The sequence below is a fragment of the Ammospiza caudacuta genome, chromosome 1 (genome assembly GCF_027887145.1).
Source record: "Ammospiza caudacuta isolate bAmmCau1 chromosome 1, bAmmCau1.pri, whole genome shotgun sequence".
In the NCBI taxonomy this organism is placed as follows: Eukaryota; Metazoa; Chordata; class Aves; order Passeriformes; family Passerellidae; genus Ammospiza; species Ammospiza caudacuta.
The window spans coordinates 26,609,128-26,630,394 of record NC_080593.1 but is presented as its reverse complement, the minus strand read 5'-3'; the positions used below and the strand labels follow the sequence as shown (position 1 = coordinate 26,630,394).

Genomic DNA, 21,267 nt, shown 5'->3' with positions numbered 1-21,267 from the left:
TTGTACTAGCTTCATAAGTCAAATTCGGACTTTAGTCAGAAACATATATCTGGAACAATTAAGTCCGTTCACTTCACATTTGTAGTAAGGTAACAGAAGAATTCCAAACTGATGTGATAAAAGAGGGAGCAAGTAGCAATGTTTACACACTTGTACAACACTGTAATATATGTCATTATATGCTAAAGCTTGTTCTGTGTTTTTCCATTTTAGGATGTATTATGTGGTAGGTGTTCTGCTTCGTGTCTTGAGTGCCAGACAGGGCATACGGTTGTTCAGAGATTCAAACAATGACAATCATTTTTCATGTCACTGATTAATAGCTCTATTAAACAGGAATAATGTTCCAATACTTAAAGTACTTCATCATAATTAAGTCATACTGCAGAAGGGATGACAAACCTTTCCTGTATAATATCTGTCCTGAGGTAAGCCTAGGTATGTGCTTGTACTCTTAAGACACACACATTAAGCAGCACATCAACCTCTTTGTCCAATTTTTCAAAACACCCCTATGCAGCAGCTTTGCCCTCAAATGTATCAGCTGTTTTCTCCAATTTAGTGGCAGCCATGAACTTGCTGAGGATGTTTCAACCCATCATCCAGGTTATAAACTAAGGCATTAAACAAGTTAGCCCATAAACAACTGCAGAAGGTCTACACTAGAGGCTACCTGAACTTCAAATCAGTGACTCTTTGAGCCTAGTGATTAAGCCAGTTTTCCAGTCACCTTGTAATCCATCCATATCTAATTTGGTTTATAAGGATGCTATGGCAGACTTTAACATAAACCTATTAAAGTAAAAGCATACAACATCCCTTGCTCTATCTCAGTTACTAACAAGGACAGCTATTAAATCACAGAGAACTATCAAATTGCTCAGGGATGACTTATCCCTGGCAAATCCATACTGGTTGCTCCTAATTGTGTTATTTGCCTTTCAGAGCATGGAAATGGCCTCCAGAAGGATTTTCTTCATGATCATCCTAAAGACTGAGGCCAGGCAGGGCAGGCTGCCCCTCCCTGGTCACCTTTATGGATGGCCCTTCATAAACACAGGCTTAATGTTTGCTTTTTCCCAGCCATCAGAAATATCCCCTAGTCATCACAGCCTCTCCATGACACCAGCCAGCATCCCAGCCTGTCCAGTGAACCAGGGTATGTTCAGCATGCCTAAAAATGGTCCTTAATCAAGCTCCTCTATACTGTGGGATTCTGCCACAAAGAACAGACACTTGGGAGGCCTGCAAACAAATCTTGCCAACAATTACCAAGAGATACTTATGATTTTACACATTCTTCTGTAGCTCACAAAAAAGCTTCATAAAGGTAGATATAAAACCAATAGAAAAGAAAAAGATTTTCAATTGCTTCTTTGTTTTTTTTGTTTTTCGATTGGCCATGTTTTGTAGTGTGTGTTTGCTATGGCTGAATAGCTCAATGTCTTCAGCTTTACTCAGATTAAATATTTGGTTATGCATTGTTTTCACTGGCTTGAAAGAGACATGTAAATCTGGGAGATGATGATTCAGACATCATAAAAGCATCTTGATTTGGTCAAAGTTAGAATATTACAGTTTGTTTTAGACTGCTTATATTGCATTTACTTCAGTTTTAAGAAGCTTGTGAAAAAAAATGTTGCTCAATAACAGAACTGAGCTCAACTGACCTAAAATTCTAAAACCACATAAACAGAAGGAGTACAACATCTTGAACCAGCAGTCATTAAAGTCATCAAGACTTTAGATTGAACTTGTAGTTTAAGGGACTCAAATGCTAATTTTTTTCTCAGTCACAATGAATACATTCAGTGGAATTTTGCACTGTTATTACTTGTTCATCCCTATAACACATATCATCAAACATAAAAAGATAGCTAGCTAGCCAAAAACTTTTAAATTGCATTTTCAAAAAGGAAAGATAACATTGTGTGCTTCTAGAGCAACAAGGTGTGCAAAAGGTCTGCTTTTGTACTAATGAACAAGTTACTTAAATCTTGTATTCTAATAGGCAGAAGTAGCAAACACAATACTTTTCACTGCACAGGTTCATTGGGAAGGGGAATACATTGAGTTTTCTCTTCTTTGCACTAGTCAGGAGCCACCTCTTATAAAGGAAGTTAAAATGAGGTGGTGCAGACCAGCAGGAAGACTGTACTACACCAGAGGAGAGCATCTCAAAGGCACAATGTCTTCAAGCTGCACAGACTGCACACCATTCAGGGACCAAGGCTGTGCTGAAAGAAACAGTCTAGCCCTGAATATTTTATTTTCCAGAATTCAGTCTAATGAATTTTTGTGCTGTAGAGGCAATAGATAAGAAGTAGAGCTGTAGGAAAACAACATATTTTGCATTTCCAAAAGCTAACGAAACGAAAACTATCAATAGTACATATTATAAGCCAAATTTTATCCTGGTGAGAACTGAAATGAATGAATTAGGATCCTCTCCAAAAAAAGGATGTGATAACGGAAAAGCTGACAGATCTTTCATTAAAGCAGCTCAGGATAGAAATCTACTGTGGTACAAATCACTGGCTTTAACAGCAAATTTTAAAAACCAGCAAATTTAAAAACTTGCTTTAACAGCAAATTTTAGCAGGCTTTATCTCTAAAAGTATTATGATCAATGTTGTCAATAACTCAAAATGACAAATAATCTATCTACTATGCTTTCACAATTAAAAAAAATGATTTCTCAAAAATTCCAGAATATTCATACTAACAGTATCTATGGAATTTAAGAGACTTTTTCAAAACCTGCCTTAGAGAGAAGCTGAACCTCAAGACTTTAATTTTATTGTATATTCCAAGTAAATGTTTATCTCTCGTCAGCAGGAATGAGCTGAGCACATCAACCTAGTGAGCAAACTGGTTTACTGCCCACAACAGTTTCACCTTTGTTAAATGTTCTGTAGATATCAGAACACTTCTCACAGAACCAGAATGAAAATAATCTCATGGCAACACGCAGGAAGTATGCACATCTTTTTAGTTCTGTGGAATATACATATATAAGATGGGGAAAAAACAGCAGAAACAGAAAACAGTGAATCTCAGTGAGGGCACAGCTTATCTCCTGGGACAAATTATTCATGCTGTTCACAAAGAGGAAGGAAAAAGTCATGGCTGAATGAGAGATGCAGCAGTATTTTGATGAATAATTTTTCTACTTAAAACAATACTTTATAATTTTTTTCTCTGTTCAGATCAATAATTAAATTTATGATGAGATGGGGTGTTTTTTCAACAAAATAGTATGAAAAAGTTAGAAAAATCAAGTTTTCAGTAAAAATTTGTATTTTCCATCACTTAAGAAAGTGCACCTTAGAAAATTAAGAGGCTTGTTTTCAAATGCAAACTTGTACTGAAGTTGGACTGAGCTGTATTTTCAGAACAGTAGCCTTCATATTCCTCTTGGCACAACTGAAAAAAAAATAGATTGGTAAAGGTATTTTTTTGTCAGATAAGAAACATCTGCATATTAGATTATGAAACTCCACCAATGTTCTGTTTCTCTAGCAATGCCACTATTTTTTCTATTAAATGGCAAAAATAACATAAAGTCCATGTGTCATAAGGAATTGAAAAGCATCTTCTATCTCAAAACAGTTATCTTGGGACAGCCAGTTCATACTGCCTTGAAGGGCAAAGAGATTATACAGGACTGGAACATCTGATTCAAGCTGTTGAAATCTCAGAGATTATTTAAATCACAATGCTCAGTTTTAGGACCATCTTATCACTAAGAACTCTGGCACATGATACGAAGGTTTATTGAGCACAACAGCTTCATTATAATTTCTTTTCAAGCAAATGTCAAAAAATTTTACAAACCCAAATATTAACATGTTTTGGGGGAAAAAAATCAAGTTTTTAAAATTATCCACAGATGGATTGTTCAGAATTTCAATTTTCCAAAATCAATATTCAAATTTGTACCAAGCCGTAGTATTGCTTGCTAAGTATTAAGTGTCACACATTCAGAAAATTCTGTAAGTATACATTTACAATAATAGTGTTTATGTGATACATGAGGGGTTGAAAGTAAAACAAACTCTGTAGTTGCCTGCAACAGTTATTGTGCTGCAAATTTATTTTCTGATATAGTGGAATTCTTCTCACACGTTTGAGAATTAGCAATATCTACAGTACACAGGATAACAGCTGCCAGATTCTTTTTTAGTAGACTTACACTCCTAACATATGAAACATCTCCAGGAGAGCTTTAAAAATTAGGTGACTCATATTCTTAATGGGCCCGAATATTTTAATGACTGATTCAAAATGTTTGTCTTTATAGGGAACAGCTCTCATGAATGCACCAAAGAGAGAGCATGGTAACATCTGGGAGCCCCGGCCTGTATTTACAACATTATTGTCTTCTAAAGAAACGAACTTAATAGAAAATGCATTCATATTGCCACTATGAAAATATATTAAATGAAGAGCTATTTTATTGATATACCATGCTTCAAAGAAGTTGTATTTATTAAACATGGTTTCTGTCAGCACCCTGCTCCTTTCTCATTTCCAAACCTGTGGAAAAAGCAAGCCCATCTTAGGAATCTCTAGCCTTTGAAAATACTGGAAGATGGGATAGCTAAAGGTGGTGGTAAACCAGTGTAAAAACCCTTGGTCAGTTCTGTCACCAATTTTTGCTGACAAATCATTTTATCTGTGTCTCAATTTCTCATTTACAAAGCAAAACCAGTGATTCTTGCTGTCTCTCTCCCATTTTGCATTTTCTTTCAGACTGTAAGCCTCTTTGGGAAAGAAGTTTGGGGATTATTCAATAATACCGTTGCAGACTATAATAAAATAAATTCATCGTTTACGGCAGGGATCGGATTGCTTATGCAAGTCCACAGTAGATAAAGATAATCTCAGTTCAAGTACATATGCATTTCAGAATACAACCCATGACTGCAGGTTGGATGTATCCACATTAATATTTCCAAGTAAATACTTAAGAAGAATGTTTTTTAAAATATTATTGTTCTCAGATGAAAATCAGTGCAAATTGCCATCGTTCTCCTCTCCCTACCGTCTACTTGTCTTATTAAGGATAAACCTGGCTCTTAAATGCCTTGCTAATTCTCTGGTGAATTCTGCAAATACCAGCTCCATCTAAACAACAGATTAACCAACACAGTTCTTTTGATTCAAAATGTCAGGTATGAAAAATAGATAGTCAGTCCACAGGCTCCATCCCTGTCATTCAAATGAAAAGTATTTGACAGGAAAGAATACCCTGTGTGCTGTTTGCAAGAGTATCCAGGGAGCTGGATAATGACAATAAAGGAGACAAATAGTGTAGGATAGCGGAAGAATGTACAAAAATGTTCAGTGCAAACCAGACAAGAGGAAAGAAGAGTATTGCACAGCTCACTGATCAGGAATTGCCAAAAAGAGTATATGAACCAGCATCTGGACAGCAACATTAAATCTGGACTTCAGACTCCATCTCAAAGTGAACACAAACCTGCATGAAGTAAAATTTAGGCAAGCCCTTCCACTCCAGACTGTTTTAATTTTAAGAATTAAAATAGGAAAGAACTATAGAAAAGTAATGATGATTGGTCATCATGAAAGCCACAATTACAGGCTGAGTCCTACTTGGCAATTTTGGTCCTACCTTGATGTTCAGAGATGCTGGCACCACTTCAACCTGGAGTCCTCTAATTCTATATTTGGCTGTCATTTCAGGGCCTCTATCATAGAAGATATTGGGGGCAACAGGCACAAACTGAAACACAGGAAGTCCCATAAGAACATGAGGGAAAACTTCCAATCAGAACAGGCTGCATGGAGAGGTTCTGGAGTCTCCTTCTCTGGACACACTGAAAATCCACCTGCACACAACAGTCCTGTGCAACATGCTCCAGGGGAGTCTGCTTTAGCAGCAGGGGCTGGACCAGATTATCCCAGAGATCTCTTCCAATATCAACCCAAATTATCCTGCGATTCTGTATTTTCCAGTTCATGAAAGGAGAAATAAATGACTAATTAAGTAAATCTCTGAAGCTGACAATAGGCTAAAGGTTTTCAGTCGATCACTAAGCTGGAACAGTCACACAAACAATACAAGTTACATGCCTTGCAAAGCTAAATTACAGAAACTATAAAAATAAATGCAAAAGAGCAGAACACAAACACCTTTAAACTAGACAGATTTTTGCTAAGAATTTTGAAAACAAACAGCAATGTGGCAGGAGAATTAAAAGAACAGCAGTTAGACAAGAGAGGACAAAAAAGACTGGAAAATATTCATATGAGGGACTTGAGCAAGTTTAAGGGAATCATTTTCCTCATCTTGATTTCTAAATTTTGAGCAGAAGCTCAAGAAAGAAGTGACTGTGTCCATAAAACAAAACATTAAAAGACTGTACTTCCTTATGTGGAAAAGAAATAGAGGGCAAATAACATGAGAGGATTAAAAACCATCTTAATATGTGAAATAATAATAATAATAATAATAATAATAATAATAATAATAATAATGATGATGATGATGATGATGATGATGATGATGATGATGATGATGATGATGATGATGATGATGATGTTACTGTCCAGGGAAGATGAGAAACCTTCAATGCTGTTTCTAGGATACCTAATGCTATTCAAGTTTCTGAAGTTACTAATTCCCAGATACATATAAATAAATGCGGGACAGAATAACAACACATTAAGAAACCTTAAGAAAATAATATATACAAATAGGGAAATGTAATTTCTATTGCTTCAACTGAAAAACAGGACACTACTACTGGGATTCCAAAATCTTTGAATTTCTAGTTTCTAGTTTACTCTCTCTTTATGGTTTCCATTTTCTTATTTGAAATTCAATCTTATCACTTAAGGAATATAATAAGCCAAAAACCACCACACACATTTTTAGGATTATTTTATATAGACAGCACAGAACACCTGAGAATATATCAATTTAATGACAAGGACAGCATACCCCATAGTATGCTATAGTAGCCATGTGGTACAGTAAACACAACTGGATGGTGAGTCTCACTGAGTCAACATAGGATTCCAACCCTTATTTGTCTTTTAAAAAATTAAAGGCAGCTGGAGCAAAGTGCAACACAAAGCTCAGATGCAAAAAGGAGCTTACAAGATGAGGGCTAAAAATAATCGCTGCCTCAGTCTTTCAAAAGCTCTGGGTTTGTGTGATTGAGGGCTTGGAATGTCATTTCTCTACCATAAAACGTGATGTTTTCAACTGTGAAATGATCAGTAGTTCCACCTCAGAGGGCTGTACTTCATCTTTACTTCCATCTTATGGCAATTTTAATGATGTCACCCAAAGAATCTCAGTTTGTGAGAGGATGGGGTGTTCCATGGAAAGAACAGAAAGCAGAAATGAACTTTTTTAAGGTCAGGGAACCAGCTGCTTAGTTAATTTCAGCAACTTAGAGTATTTTGATGCTGAAATGGGGAAAAACTGTTAGTAGCAGAAAGGTATGAAGAACCATGTTTCAAGGTGCTTCATGCATCCAGTCAGCTTTGTCAAAGAACTAAGCCTGTGAAAAGTAGAAAGTACACCTTATTTCAAATATCACTTACAATAACTGTTTTAGTTACATCTATGTATTTCTGCTACCCTAAAAATATATCCATGGGAGATAAGAGAGGTGCTAGAACAACCAGATGGCACTTGCTTATATTTATAACATTTACATCTGGTGATAAACTACATGAAACATGAGACAAGATTAAGAAATGCCTTCCCTTCAGTGAGGAATAAAGCTTTAAAACTAATTTTTTGAGGTTATATAGTAATCTCAGCTAATGGTTTGAGACATTTAGATGGACAAAGCCAAAAGTTGTCTGTGATTTGCAGGATATAGTCCTAAAGTACATGAGAAATGAGCTAGCCTAAGTCCTGATCTTTGGTATATTCACATACATAAATATTGGCATAAAAGTAGTTCCATAATTACAAAAGTACAGCGTTTTGCAGAATCAAGGTTTATTCAGGTTTATTTTCCCTCTTTCTTACAGTGGAGCAACTAAGAAAAGTAACACTTGCAAATTTGCAAATTTACAAAAAAAAAAAAAAATCTATTTGTCTTGGTTCTGCTCCTGCAATGGCTAAAGTAATTCCTTACATCCTGTGAAATTTTCTTTTTACACCTTCCTCTAGAAGATTTGCACATGTAAATACTACTAAAAGACACAACAGATTCTTCATGTTCACTGAGAAACTAAAAGCTATCAAATCCCAACGTCAGACATGGCTGAAGAGATCCCAGATCCTCATCCACTGCAGAGAAACTTTGTGTCACTTATTAGCACCACTTCCCTTTGGTAAGAACTCACTCCATGAACATTTTTTCTCCCAAAACCAGTAACATCTCAAATTTATTTGACTAACGGGGTAATATGTCTAATGCAAGTATTTACAGTTCAGCCTGTTACTCTTTCAGTCATGGGAACCCCTGTCCAGAGAATGATTAATCTCACTGGAAACTAAAATAAACCAGATAACCACACCCTAAAACGCACCTTTTTATATTTGTTCTAAAGAGAGCTCTAGAATAAAAAGGCAGCTGAACAGTGTTTATTTACAGTATAACATCCAGAAGCAAATGAGATATTTTACACCAGGTTTCCTGTATTCCAAGCTTTCAGCTGTGTCATACCCTTTTCTGCAAGATGAAGGACCCCATTAAGAGATTTGTCTCGCATGAAAATATTTTCTTGCTGTTACTTTGCTTTAACACAAAACCTATCCTGTTAGGGTTTCTGTAGTTCTGGCAAACAAGCCTGTATTTCCTGCCATAAAAACATTCTTGTTTGTCAACACACTCTCTGTGCTACATACACCATGCTTGGGGGTATGACCTGCTGTTAGTGGTCACACTAATGCTAAACAGCAAAACTAAACAAGCTCCTAAATTATACCTGAAATTCCTCACATTATAGTGTTAAATTATCCCAGTGGATTTCTTCAGAGCTCAGGGATAGCATGCCTAGCTCTCTACCCATTTAGGATCCCAAGTCTTCTTCACAGTCACTGTCTCACAGCACAGTCCCTGTGGTTGAAAACATCTTACTTTTACTCTTAGATCTGTGACTTCCAGCGAAATAGATCAGCTCTGCCTCACAGAAACATGGAGACACTAGCATGAGTGCTTGGGATTTCTGTAACGTTCAGAAAATGAAGCCTCACAACCACTCTTCTCCTCTCTTCATTTTCCACAGCTTCCTCTTGTCCACTCTTCCTCAACCCTTTCGGGGGCCCCATCAACCCAACCTCCTCTTCTCCGTTCCTGCCTTCACGCCCTGCGTCGTGCTTGCACCTCCGCTCTCTGACGCCGGTAAGTTAACACTGCCCCACTTAAGTGGGATCGTTTTTCACACGGGTACCGCTGCTCTGCGTTTCTCCTTTTACTTCATTTTCAAATGCTACCTGTGAACTCTTCTCCCCATTTCAAGCTCTGAAATCAGCTTCAAATCCACCTCCTTTACTCAAAAAGCTCTCACACAACCCCAATGACCCAATTCCGACATGAGCTCAAAACCAACGCTCTCCTGACCCCCTCCTCCGTCACTGCCACCTGCCTGCTACGTTAAAAGGCCTTTTCCTCCAAGTTTCCACTCCTCGATGGCAGCTACTTATGACAACCGAAACATTTTAGTATTTCCTTGCTGCTCCTCGCGGGACACCTGCGGTCCCCAGCAGGCTGGGGCGGAGGGACGGGGCTTATGCTTTGTCGAGGCGGTGATCAGGGCCCCAACCCGAGTGACTCTCCCACTGCTTCCCTCACAGCGCGGCAGGAAAAGCAGCAGGAAACGCCTCCCTGCCCTGGCCACGACCGGACAGCGGCCGGCCCGAGCTCCGCGGACCTGGCGGCCGCGCCCTCCCGGCTCGGGGGCCGGGCTGGGCCGGGCCGGGCGGCGGCTCCGCCCCGCTGCGGGGGCGCCCGCGCCGGCACAGGCGGCTCCGGTGGCCGCGCTGACGCCGGCGGCGCTGGAACACCTGGCGGGGCGGCGGCGCCTGCGGCTCGGCCCTTCCCTCCACAAGGTGAGTGCGGGAAGGGGGGACTCGCCGGTCTCCGCGCTGGGGCCCGGCGGGGAGAGCCGGTGCCGCGGGTACCAGCACGGGGTGGGCGCCGCCTCCCCCGCGGGCGCCCCGCTCGGGGCGAGGGAGGCGGCGCGGCCGCCGGGCCTGCGGAGCTGATGCCCGTCAGCGCGGTATCCACGGGCGGACCTGTTCAGAGCGACATTTCCGAGGCTCAAGATGGCATCTGTTCCTCCTTTTGCCTTGTGTTCCCCCTCCTGCCGTGCGGTTGTCTCGCCATGATTATTGCATTTATCCGTTTGTGCCTCCCGTACATCCTCGCTGGCGCTGCGCCCGCTGGAAGCGGGGAGGGAAACGGCCGGCTCTCCGCGGCGGTTTCCGGCTCGGCTGCCGGCTCGGCGCAGGTTGCCCGGCTGCGCTCCGAACCCTCCCGGGATCGGCCGGGTGGAGAGGGGTGGCAGGGCATCCTCTGGTCAGGTAATGTCAGACATCGAACCAGCACCGAGGCAGTGACAGCTGGTGAAATGGCAGTTCAAGAATCCCACGTTTACGGCTTAAAGCTTACAATTTGTGAAAGGTTCATCCTGGTAATCAGGTTTATTTTACGTCCATCCACCTGACTCACGAAAGCTGCTATAGTCTTTTAGAAGAAAATAGAAAAATCGGATATTACTTGAAACATCAGGTCGGTTTTTAGCAGCAGAAAGGGGTGACGGGCAGTGTGTTATTTGTCAATGTCATGATGTATTTGTTCAGTGCCATATGTAAATAGGTCTTCTGTTTCACACTGTTTTGTGTAAAGCTGTTAGCCTCAAGGATCTGTGTGACCCCTCTTAAAGCAGTAATGCAGGCTTGACTTAGAGGTGTAAATGTGAAATTGACTCTGGTAATCTCACAGTTACATCCTTTAACCCCCTACCACCAAGTTACATTGTGGTAGTAATTTGGAAGCTTGTCATTGGAGTTGTTCTTCTGTTTGGTTGTTTGAATATTTTCTCCCTGCCTACAAGCCTTGCTTTAAACCAAGATGACCTATTATTTCCATTAAACACCTGTTTGTTTGCTTTTGTTCTCCCCATGTTTAATTGTGTTATCCTCTTTCTTTCAGTTTCTGGATAGATTTTATTTAATTTCGGTCTCAGGAAGCAGCTGTGGCCCTTGTTTCAGACTTCTTGGAAATAAACTGTTCTTGTGTTCTGCTCTCGTAAGGACAAAACTGTTTGATCGCTTTTCCAAACTGTTGGACAGAGAAAACAGTGGGCTAGATTTTGGCATCTGCAGTGCAGGTGGCATTTGGTTATGGTCTTTTATCCGATTTTTTTTATAATCCACTCTTGATTTTTTGATAATCCACTCTTTCCACTTTGTCTATGTAGCATTCTCAAATAGGGAGTGAAAGAACCCCTTGACAGTGCTGTCTGGCACAGATGTAGAAGTTGCAGTTCTTACTGGTACTTAGCATGACAACCAGCAACATCTTGTTTAGACTTTATCAGGTTTTTTTAACTGCTGTTTCAACAGCCTGTTGGTTTAAACTTAGTAATTTAATAGTTTAAGATTAATGTTAATATCACTGAAGGAGGAATTTAGTGTCAAGCCACAGAGATCTTTTGAGTAGTGAACTGCCATAACTGGTATAACCAGTCACATTTTGCACATGACACACTACTGGAAGATAGTGTGGTGGTTAAGTAGTGCCAAACCTCAGTCTACATGAGTTTTTCAAGTTTCTTCACTGTCAGAATGTCATGCATGAAACGTTGTTGTTTCCAGAAAGGTTCCAGCACTTTACTCAAGAATCTAGATGCTGGTCAGTGGTATTTGCTTCAGTTGAGAAAAAAAATAAATGCATTTTAGATAATGGTGCTTTCTTGTATTGTGCTTGTTGGAGTTGAGATTTAAATATAAACTGCAGATTCAAGAAGACAAGTTATGAGTTTATTTAAGGGCGGGTTTCGTTAACATTTTTCTTTTAGAAGTTTATATTAGTGGGGGATGAAGGGGATCACATAGTGCAAAGTAAAATTCCTGTTGAACCCTACTACAGAGTTAGGGGGTTTTGTCCTGGCTTAGTAGAGTTTCAAGCCCAACCATCTTGCCAGTTTTTCTGTTATCCATCCTTTACACAGTTGTTAAATTGTTCTGATGATTTCTCACATCATCTTTTCTTGAAGAAATTAATAATAACAGCTCTTTTCAGGCTTCAAGTAGTGTTGAAAGCTGTTGGTACAAGTTGGCAGAAAAAAATGTGCTAATATCGCAAATAAACAAGAAGACAAAAAATGCTCTCAAAGACTTTTTAATACTTTTCAAAATCACCTCCAAGAGTATTGCTCTGTAGTTTATTCTTCAAGATTTTTTGCTGCTTCTCAACCATAAAATCACTCTGGAGACAAAATTATGCCACGATGCAGAAACATTACAAATACAAAATCCCAGAGAGAGAAGTTTGTTAGAGCCAAACAGTCAAGAACAAGAAATTTGACCTTTTAAGTGTTGTTAGTAATAGCAGTCTCACAGTACTTTTTCCTGTGGCTATTGTTAGCCACAGCAAACTGAGGGGCATTTTGACCGGTTATGCAATTGTTCGCGTCAACTTTGAGAACTGTCTGTGCCAAGTCACTGAAACAGTACTTGGGTACATCTTGCAAGTGGCTTCATAGGGATCACCACTGCCCTAGGAGCAGTCAGCTGGTGTGCCAGGATATTACTGAGAGCAGTAATACAAAAGTTGAGTGGACTCTGTGTCTGCTGAGAACATGTAGCCTGCACTGGTGGTGTTTACTCAAAGGGCGGTGCGAGATCGCCCTGCATTGTTCTTGCTGTGCATGGTGAGGCTGTTTTGTTAATCGAATCTCTTATCCACAGATGTGGAATAATCTCTGAGGGAATCTGGAGAAAATTATTTTCTTGTGTTCCCTCCTCCAGCATTGTTTCCCCTTGGGTATAAATGGCATTGCCTTCTGGCTTCTGAATGGATGAAAAGGCAGGAGGGTGACAGAAATGTGAGAAGGTTTACTGTGCCAGTAAATAGGGTATCTAAATAAGAGAGCCATTAGTTTGAAGTGCTAAAACCTTATATGTTTGTATGTAATATACTGTACATGCAAGAGTTTCATGGGTTTGGGTTTTTTGGTCCATTCACTACTTTTCTCATAGTTTCGCAAGAGGAAAGTTTCCCACTAGTAAGACTCTACTCTGACTACTAGAGCTAGAGTGCATCAGAAGAGCAATTTGTCTCTTATAATCTATGTACACTGCATGTTCCATATGATATTTTGCTTAATAATATTCAGCTATTAAGTTTACATGTAGCAGTTCTTAAATGAAGAGAACATATGTGTGTTATGAAACAATTTGATAGTCATTTTAAAGAAACAAAGCAAGTCTGCGTTTAGAAAAAGATTAAATACTGCACAGTAAATATCCCCAGTTTTGCTCATTTGCAGTGAGCTTAGACCTGCCATTCAATGACTTATACTCAAGTTATTCTTCCATAAAATGCATGTAGTACTTACAAATCTCACTGTCTCCACAAATGCAATGGAACACTTTACTAGTGAAGTAAAAGATGTTATCTGAGGGGAAACTGATACTATGTATTGTACCTACATTATTCCACAATAAGCAGATGAAAAACCAGTATAATCTGAAAAAGGAATTTAAAATTTAATTTTTGTGTGATTAAATATCTCTGTGCAAATGATAAAGTTCTATGTGCAAATGAACTTATCTAGAAAGTGCTGTTGTTTGCTCGTCAATCTTGCAGTCAACCAGCATTTATTTGAAATATTTTGTTCTGAGACTACATGTACTGTGCATGTACATCTTGTGACTTCATGTGCCATTGTTATCAGTGTTTTTGAGAATCCACTGGGTTTAGGAATTTTTTGTTCTCAGCTGTTAAAAAAAAACAAACAAGAAAACCCCCAACCCAGTTCCAAGTATAATTTCAGTGCATTTATGCTCTAGAAAGAAGATCACTTTATGCCTGTAAGTTTGACCTGATAGTTTATGGAATTATATGACAGATATATGGTACCAAAATAGACACAAAATTATTTTTTTAGAGAGGAATACTAACTCTTGAGTTGGTCCTCGCACTTTGTGGGGGCAAAAATAAGTTTTAACAAACATGTTGACAGTGCCCAATTCCTGCTTTTTCAGGATGGCTAAAAGTTACTTGTAACCATTCAAGTACTGAAAACCAGAGTGAGTGGTTCAGATGGATTGATACTCTTCAATTCTTGGTATAAGGGAGCAATAAACAAACTGTAAATATGTAGTTTGTCTGCCAAGTGTACACATCAGAGTTGGGAATAGAAAAATAAAGACTAAATGACAGCATAAGAAACATGGCCCCAGATATCATCCTTTCTTTAGACTACACTGGAAACTTAAGTAGAATAATTAATTCACACATTAATTGTGTGTTCTGAAATTAGAAGTGCAACAATTGTGTTTTGGAAGAAAGTGACTCTTGACAGTACTCTCTGCAATAGATGTGACCCATACATGCCCTACACAGAGTATTGCATAAAGCCAGTGTAAAATTGAGTGAAAGACAGGTGTCAGTAGGACTGCTGCTCATTTGGTTGGATGTACTATGTGCAGATAGGTGCCTAGGTAGTGCTACAAAATGACAGAAAGAAGACCCAAAACATTCAGATTTCTTCATGCCTTGTACATGGTTTCTTACGGTGCAAGTCTTTAATCACACAATCTTAGTCATTTAAGACACCTGCTGGTATTACTGTGGATTGTTCTCCACTCAGTTTACTAGCTTGAAAAACAAAGGTGTGTTGTGTTGGGTCAAACTACCTCCTTGGAGAACAAACTCCAATTTCTCTGACACTTCTGTTGTTTTAAGTATGTGCTTGGGATTTTTCTGCACATCAAATTTGGCAGGGGTAGCAGGCTCAGTAGAGTAGGTTAATTCTTTGGTGGGGGGTTTGAATTATTTGAAGGATCAAGACAGATGAATAAATGAAATTTAATAAATGTCTAGTTTTCTGGGATGTCTCATAGGCTTTGGTAGATATGAGAAGGAAATGGCAGTAACTGTGGCAGAAATGTTAGTTCCAGAAGTGTTTGTAGTGAAAGAGAAAATTGATTCCAGGGAACTTAATGGGATGTGGCCATGTCCCAAGGATGGTGTTACTCAGTATGATGCTGACTTTTTTTTTTTTTTTACAGTAATTCAGACCACCATGAAATACTAGCTCTAAAAGAAGGGGAATAGAGCAATGCTCTCACAGCAGGATTTATCTTTGTAGTTCAGCTGCCTAATGCAAAAAGCATAATTTCTGTGTGCACAGAGCGCAGTGGTGGGGCTTTGGTTGAGGTGCTCAGTGTAGCTCTTTGGAGGTTGTATTCACTATCTGTGCAGGGACTTAGCTTGTATGGTAATTTAGGCACTAAAGTTAGGTAATTGCAGTCAAACAGGATTTTTTTCCCCCTCCACACCTCGCAGGTGTATGAATATAGCAGGAGCCTTCACTGTATAACAGATGCCATTTTTATCCTGTGCTTCTTTTAAGGATGTATGAAATTCTTTCTAGGTGTCAATCCCTGAAATAGATTGAAAGAGTAATTCTGTTGATACTGCAATCTTGTATTTCTTCTCCTGAGAACTTGTGGGTAATCTCCAAGATAGACACTTTCAAGGATAAGTAGCAAAGCTGTGAATCAGTCTGAGACAAAAAAAGTTGTAATGGTTGGAAGGAACTGCTAATGCAGCACTTACAGACCAATTTGCAAACTTTTTGAATAAATAAACAAGTACATCAGTGAGTAGTCTAACAGAACAAAAAGACTCCTGGATTTGAAGCTAAGCATGGATGATTCTGCAGGATTAGAGCATCAATATTGAGACTTAAGAGCTTTAGAGGAAAAATTAAATCTTGTCGTTTGTCATAGATATACCTTGAACTCTAGATTCATTTTAGCTGAATTAGAGTGGTAGCTGTTCTTGTATTTAAGAGTAGGAATGTTTCTATGTCTTGTGTGTAATCTTGATGCTGAAAGACCCAGACTTCAGTTTTCACTCTGTTCCTGCATTGACAATGTGGATAGTTTGGATCTGCAGGCTGTTATATTCCCTTTTGCTTGGGAAAGGCAAAGCGAAACACCATTTGTAGCTCCTGGTCTCTGTGTTTGTACACCAGAGAAGATAAAACTGTACCGTCTAGTCTTCATCTTGCAGTGAGACTGCATCTTGTTTTGCAGACCCATTTACTTGGTTCAGCTTGATCACAGCTTCCAGGGAGCAGAGAGGAGGAGATAGGTTGTTAGCCAAGAGCTGTTGGAGGCACAGATGGCATTGATTCCCTCACCTAGGCACATTTTCTTCCCTTCAAAGTATTTTACATAAATGAAATTATCAGTCTTAATTTTTATATATGGAATTTCTTCTTTTTTATTGCTGTTATTTAGCACCACTGTACTATTACTGTATTAAAAGTTTCTTGGAAGATTATTCATTTTAATAAAATGTTGACGTAAGTCAACAGCAGTGCATGATTCTGCCATATTTGAAAGTTATAAGTTGGAAGGACTTTAGGATGTGGAGAATCTGTTAGGATTTGAGGAGCCACAGAACATATTCTCTGCTTTGAAAGAGCAGTAGACTTAGGACAGTTCTGTCAGTGAAAGTGCAGACTCTTCTGTGTGTTTTGATGAACATATTTCCTTCACATAAGGGTTGCTGAATTTTGCTATGTTGTTTGTTCAGTTCCCTTTCCTTGTTTCTGGATGTATCTCAAAAGAATGTGTTGTTCAATCTACTGCCTTCCTACATAGCTGCTAGGTCATCTTCGGTTGTTAGATTTACTCTGTACATCAGGATTTATAATGTTTTTGCAAGGATTTCATCTCCTCTCTTTGTTCTGAGAAGCTATGATTAGATCAACAGTTTGTTTTACATACAGTCTTCAGACTTGAAAAGATTCCTGTTTGATGCCTCTGCATGCTGATATTTTTCTACGTAATCAGTTTGAGCTAAGAGCACAGTAAGAGCTAGGTAACCAATGCTCAGGCAAGAAGAGATACTTGAATTAAGGGTGTTTTGTTTGTTGAGCTGGGTTTTTAACTGATTTCCTTATAACCTAGGAGAGTATTAAGATTTGAACTTTACCATGCCGTGTGACACTTCTTACTTTTAGGCTTACTGAAAAAGAGAAGTAATGTGAGTGACACTGATATACAGACTTGTTTATTATCAATGTAGCTGTTGGAGAGAAGGCACTCATACCTTCTTTTTCTTATGCAAGTAGAATCTAAAGATTATTCATAAAGCTGTTTAGCTCTTGGGAAACCAGACAACTTATGCTGCAGCAAAACGTACTAAAGCTAAAAAAGAGAAGCAAGCTTGTACAAATGTGGTACAGAGCATGAGCTGGAGGGTAATCCTAGCATATACTGCAGTTCAAATCACACAAAACGCCGTGAAAGCATTTTCCTATTTGCACAGAAAAAATTACATATGTATTCAAGTGGTCTTGGTGAATATAGAGAATCAGAAGATTCTCCATAGGAATATAAATGCCACTTGCTAATGACGAGTGTCCTCCATCAACTTTTGTTTCAGTGTGACAGCTAATAAAATTCCTTAGTAGGATGATGAGTATGGCAGAAATAGCATGAAATTCTGTGTGCATTCCAGCTGTTATGGCTTCCCGTGGAAATAATTTGTGTGCAAATAGTCTACCACCCAGAGAAACTCTGCCATAGTTGGCTGTTTGCAGGACCATCTTGGTTTTGGCATTTCTTGTTGTCTGTGGCAGAGCACTGCCTGAATTCAGCTGTATTCCACTTAAAGCCAGGCAGAGTCTAGAAACAGTTCTGATGTATTTCAGTGTCCAGGCTGTGCCTGTCTTCTCTGGCATCATTCTGCAAAGAGGATGGTTTGTGGAAAGTGATGCTGGGGCTTCTTGGTGCGTCAAAAACACATGCTAAGGATTTTCAAGGTTTTGGCAGGGCTTGTGGGCCCACCAGTTCTATATGGGAATGAATCTTTCAGCTCCGTGGCTCCTTGTGTTCCAAGCAGACTTGTTATGAGTGGAACCAGCTCAGGTTTAATGCTTAAACTCGGGTAGCATTAGTCTCTCTCAAAACACTGAGAAGCACTTGGAAAATTACTGGAACCATGAATGGACTTCTTCAGGAAGCCTTAGATCCATCACTGTGCAGTATTAAACATGGGTTTGTGTACAGTTTTCTGTAATGTGGCACTGCTTTCTCTGGTGTGAATAAAGCAGGTGTGCTTGCTTCTGGCACCCACCCTCTCATGTAGAGTATCCCTCCCTTTTGTTTGTCAAGGTAAAGTCTGTTGTGGAGATCACAAGTGTTGTATAACTCTTTATTGTCAAATATCATGGAAACTTCCCAATACAAATGCTTTCCCATAGGGAGGTGATTTTTTTTTTAAATTTTGTTAATCATTGTCAGGATAATACTGTTTATTGAAACTTATATCTTTGTTTGTTTGTTTTAATACACTGAGAAGAAAAACAAGCAAAAAAAGTCCATTACATCAACTCCTTGTGGCAACTAAAGCTTATTTTTATATCTAACACTGTATGATAACATGGGTTAATTTTAAATTTGACTGCAATTTTTGGAGAGAGTATTGGTAGATTCAAGTTAGTGTCATGTGCATCTATTGTAGTCAATTTTGGCAAAGACCAACTGGCTTGTTACTTCTGTTTGGGACATTTGTCTTGTTCTTCAAAGGCATAAGCGTTCAAAACTTGAAGTAATGAGAGGTTGTGTGCTCATTCTTGGTCTCTCTCTGCAGCCTCAAAACCAGCATTTTGTGGCTGTAGGGATTTCTTTACATGACTGTTAAATGTTGCTTTTAATTCTTGGGTACTTCCCTGGGCTATTTCCAGTCCCCTCTTATTAATGTTTCTCACTTTTTGAGACTAGACTTAGATTTCAATATTTCTTTTTAAAAATCTCACTGCTTTCAGCTATGCTTTTAATAGTGTCCTTTGTTAGAGCTGAACCAGTATCTTAACCCTTTTTGGTTCCAGGACTTGGAACAGACAATAACAACACATGAAGTAAGAGATTATATAAATAAATTATGGCCCTGTTAAATTACTGCAGAGACAATTCACTGCACTTTTTTTTAGGAACTACATTTCTGTTTTTTCGATGCTAGTACTTACTAAGCTGTCTTTGCAAACTGAATTCTCATTTATGACCAAAAGTCAGCTCCATACTGGAAATAAAATGGGCACAGGGATTGAGTTTGTGTCCTGGGCTGCTGCTTGTTGCTACTGCTTAATTACAGCAATGTCCCTGGCATGCTTTTTATCTATACTATCTAGAACTCTCTATGACCTTTTTCCCTCCTGGCCTGTTTTGGATGATAATCACATGCCAGGAGCCATTTCCAGCAGGCAGTGTAGGTAAGGCTCCATTTCTGTTTTCTTCCACCCTAACTGGCCATAGGACACCGTCCCTGCAGGTCTTGTAGCCCCAAATGCCATCCCATCACACAGCAGAACAGAGAATACATGCCCTCATTTTAATACTATGAAAATATTGTCCAGTTTGAATGTAAAAACTCCCACAAAGAATATCCTCAGGGCATAAGGGTGCTATGTAGGACCTGGAAGAGTATACCTAGGAAGATGTCAGAGTGAGAAGGTGAGGTCAGATGTTTAGGAAGAGAGAGCATGAGCTGTATTGCAAATAACAACTGTTTCACCATGACCCTATTTATTTTTTGTAGGGACAGTGGTTTCCAGAAGAAGCAGGTGGATGTGTACAGTGAATAAGGTCAGTGCCCTGCACCTTTTCCCCATGCTGGTTGCTTAAACTTTGTTCCAAGTAATGTACGTGTTAGTCCACCTGGACAGGCTGTTCTTTGCTTCATGTCAAACCAAGTGTGCTGCTGAATAACTGAGTCATGGACAAGCTTGTGTATACAAGCTAAATCCTGTGGTCTTATCTCACACACACACACACCCCCACAGTTGACTGAAGGAGGACCAATGTGAAAACAGTGAAGTCAAGAATATAAAGGCATTAGAAAATTAGTTAGTAGTGTCTGTGCCTATGGCTCTAGAAAGAACAGCACAGCAGTCCATTCTATATCTTGTCTCACTCAATGGTTGTGTAACACAACAATCTGAAAAGATTCTTTCTTCCTCCTTTTTTAGCTGTTTGAACTGTGGTCTGAAGACAGAGTTACTAATTTTCTTGTGGTCTCTCCTGCAGTGCTTAAGAACATTTCACAAAAATTCCAATTCAGGCGAAATTCCTGCTCTGATATAATCTTGCAGTATCTCCTGGATCTTTGCCAGCAAGTTTCACAGGTACTGACAGCAGAGAGGTTAGGCTCAGAAATCTGAGATTTGGCTCCATTCAGCTCCAAATGGAAGTGCATGTGCTTTATGCTTGCAGGAAGCATCCAGGTTGTTTGCATTGCCTTGTTTGGGTTCCTGCAATCTGTTCCAGTCCCTTTGCCTCTCCAGTGCTAACCACACTGTCTGAATGCAGTATTGTGCTAGTTTCCAACATGACGACTCCCCTTTGTAGCCCCTTTTCTTTCTTACTTGGATTAGAGCCAAAGTTCAGTTTCAGCACTGTTACCTCCCTAACTCCTTTTTCCATTACTGTTTTCTCAGTCAGTCAGCTTCATACCTTAGTGGAGCCTGTTGGTGTGTTCATTCTGTGCCTCTCCTTGCTGGAGTCCATTCCCCAGCAGCACCACCCATCTCACTGGCTTCATTTTGGTCTCATCCAGATCCTGCTGCAGTGCCTCCATTCCCATGTTAGCCATGTGCCAGTCCTCTCTGAAAGCAGCAGAGGAGAAGCCTGGTGCTTGTTTTTTATGATTATCTGGCTTGGCTGTTAAATTTGGCCTGGAAGGAGCATGCTCAGGTACTAGTGGGAAATTATGTGCATGCCATTATGTGCATGCTGGAGATGGTAACTTAAAAAATCTAAAGTTCTAATGCCTATAAATCATATTCTATCCTCAGGATCTGCGGTGTCCCTCATAGAAAAACCATCTGGTCGTTAAATTTCACATCTCTGACTCAAGACATGATGTAACTAGTGTTTTAGAAAAATAGGTCAGTGGGATATAGGCAGAAAAAAAAAGTTAAAAAGTAATTGAATTTTGTTGTGGCTAAAACTTGTAGGAAAAAAGCTTGACTGAGGGTGATGCCTAGCATGAACAATTTTGGCATGCCTCATAAAAAGTCACT

At 39.4% G+C, this 21,267-nt stretch overlaps 1 protein-coding gene across 6 annotated transcripts in view; it reads left to right on the top strand.

Annotated features, from left to right (window-relative positions):
* The first annotated feature begins 9,921 nt into the window (after window positions 1-9,921).
* ICA1 (islet cell autoantigen 1) overlaps window positions 9,922-21,267 on the top strand; it is a 66,236-nt gene continuing 54,890 nt past the window's right edge. For all 6 annotated transcript variants that reach the window (XM_058824843.1, XM_058824817.1, XM_058824853.1 and 3 more), the window contains exons 1-3: window positions 9,922-10,045; window positions 19,785-19,831; window positions 20,273-20,370. The gene's annotated coding sequence lies outside the window, so the exon portion shown is untranslated. The remainder of the gene's footprint in view (window positions 10,046-19,784; window positions 19,832-20,272; window positions 20,371-21,267) is intronic.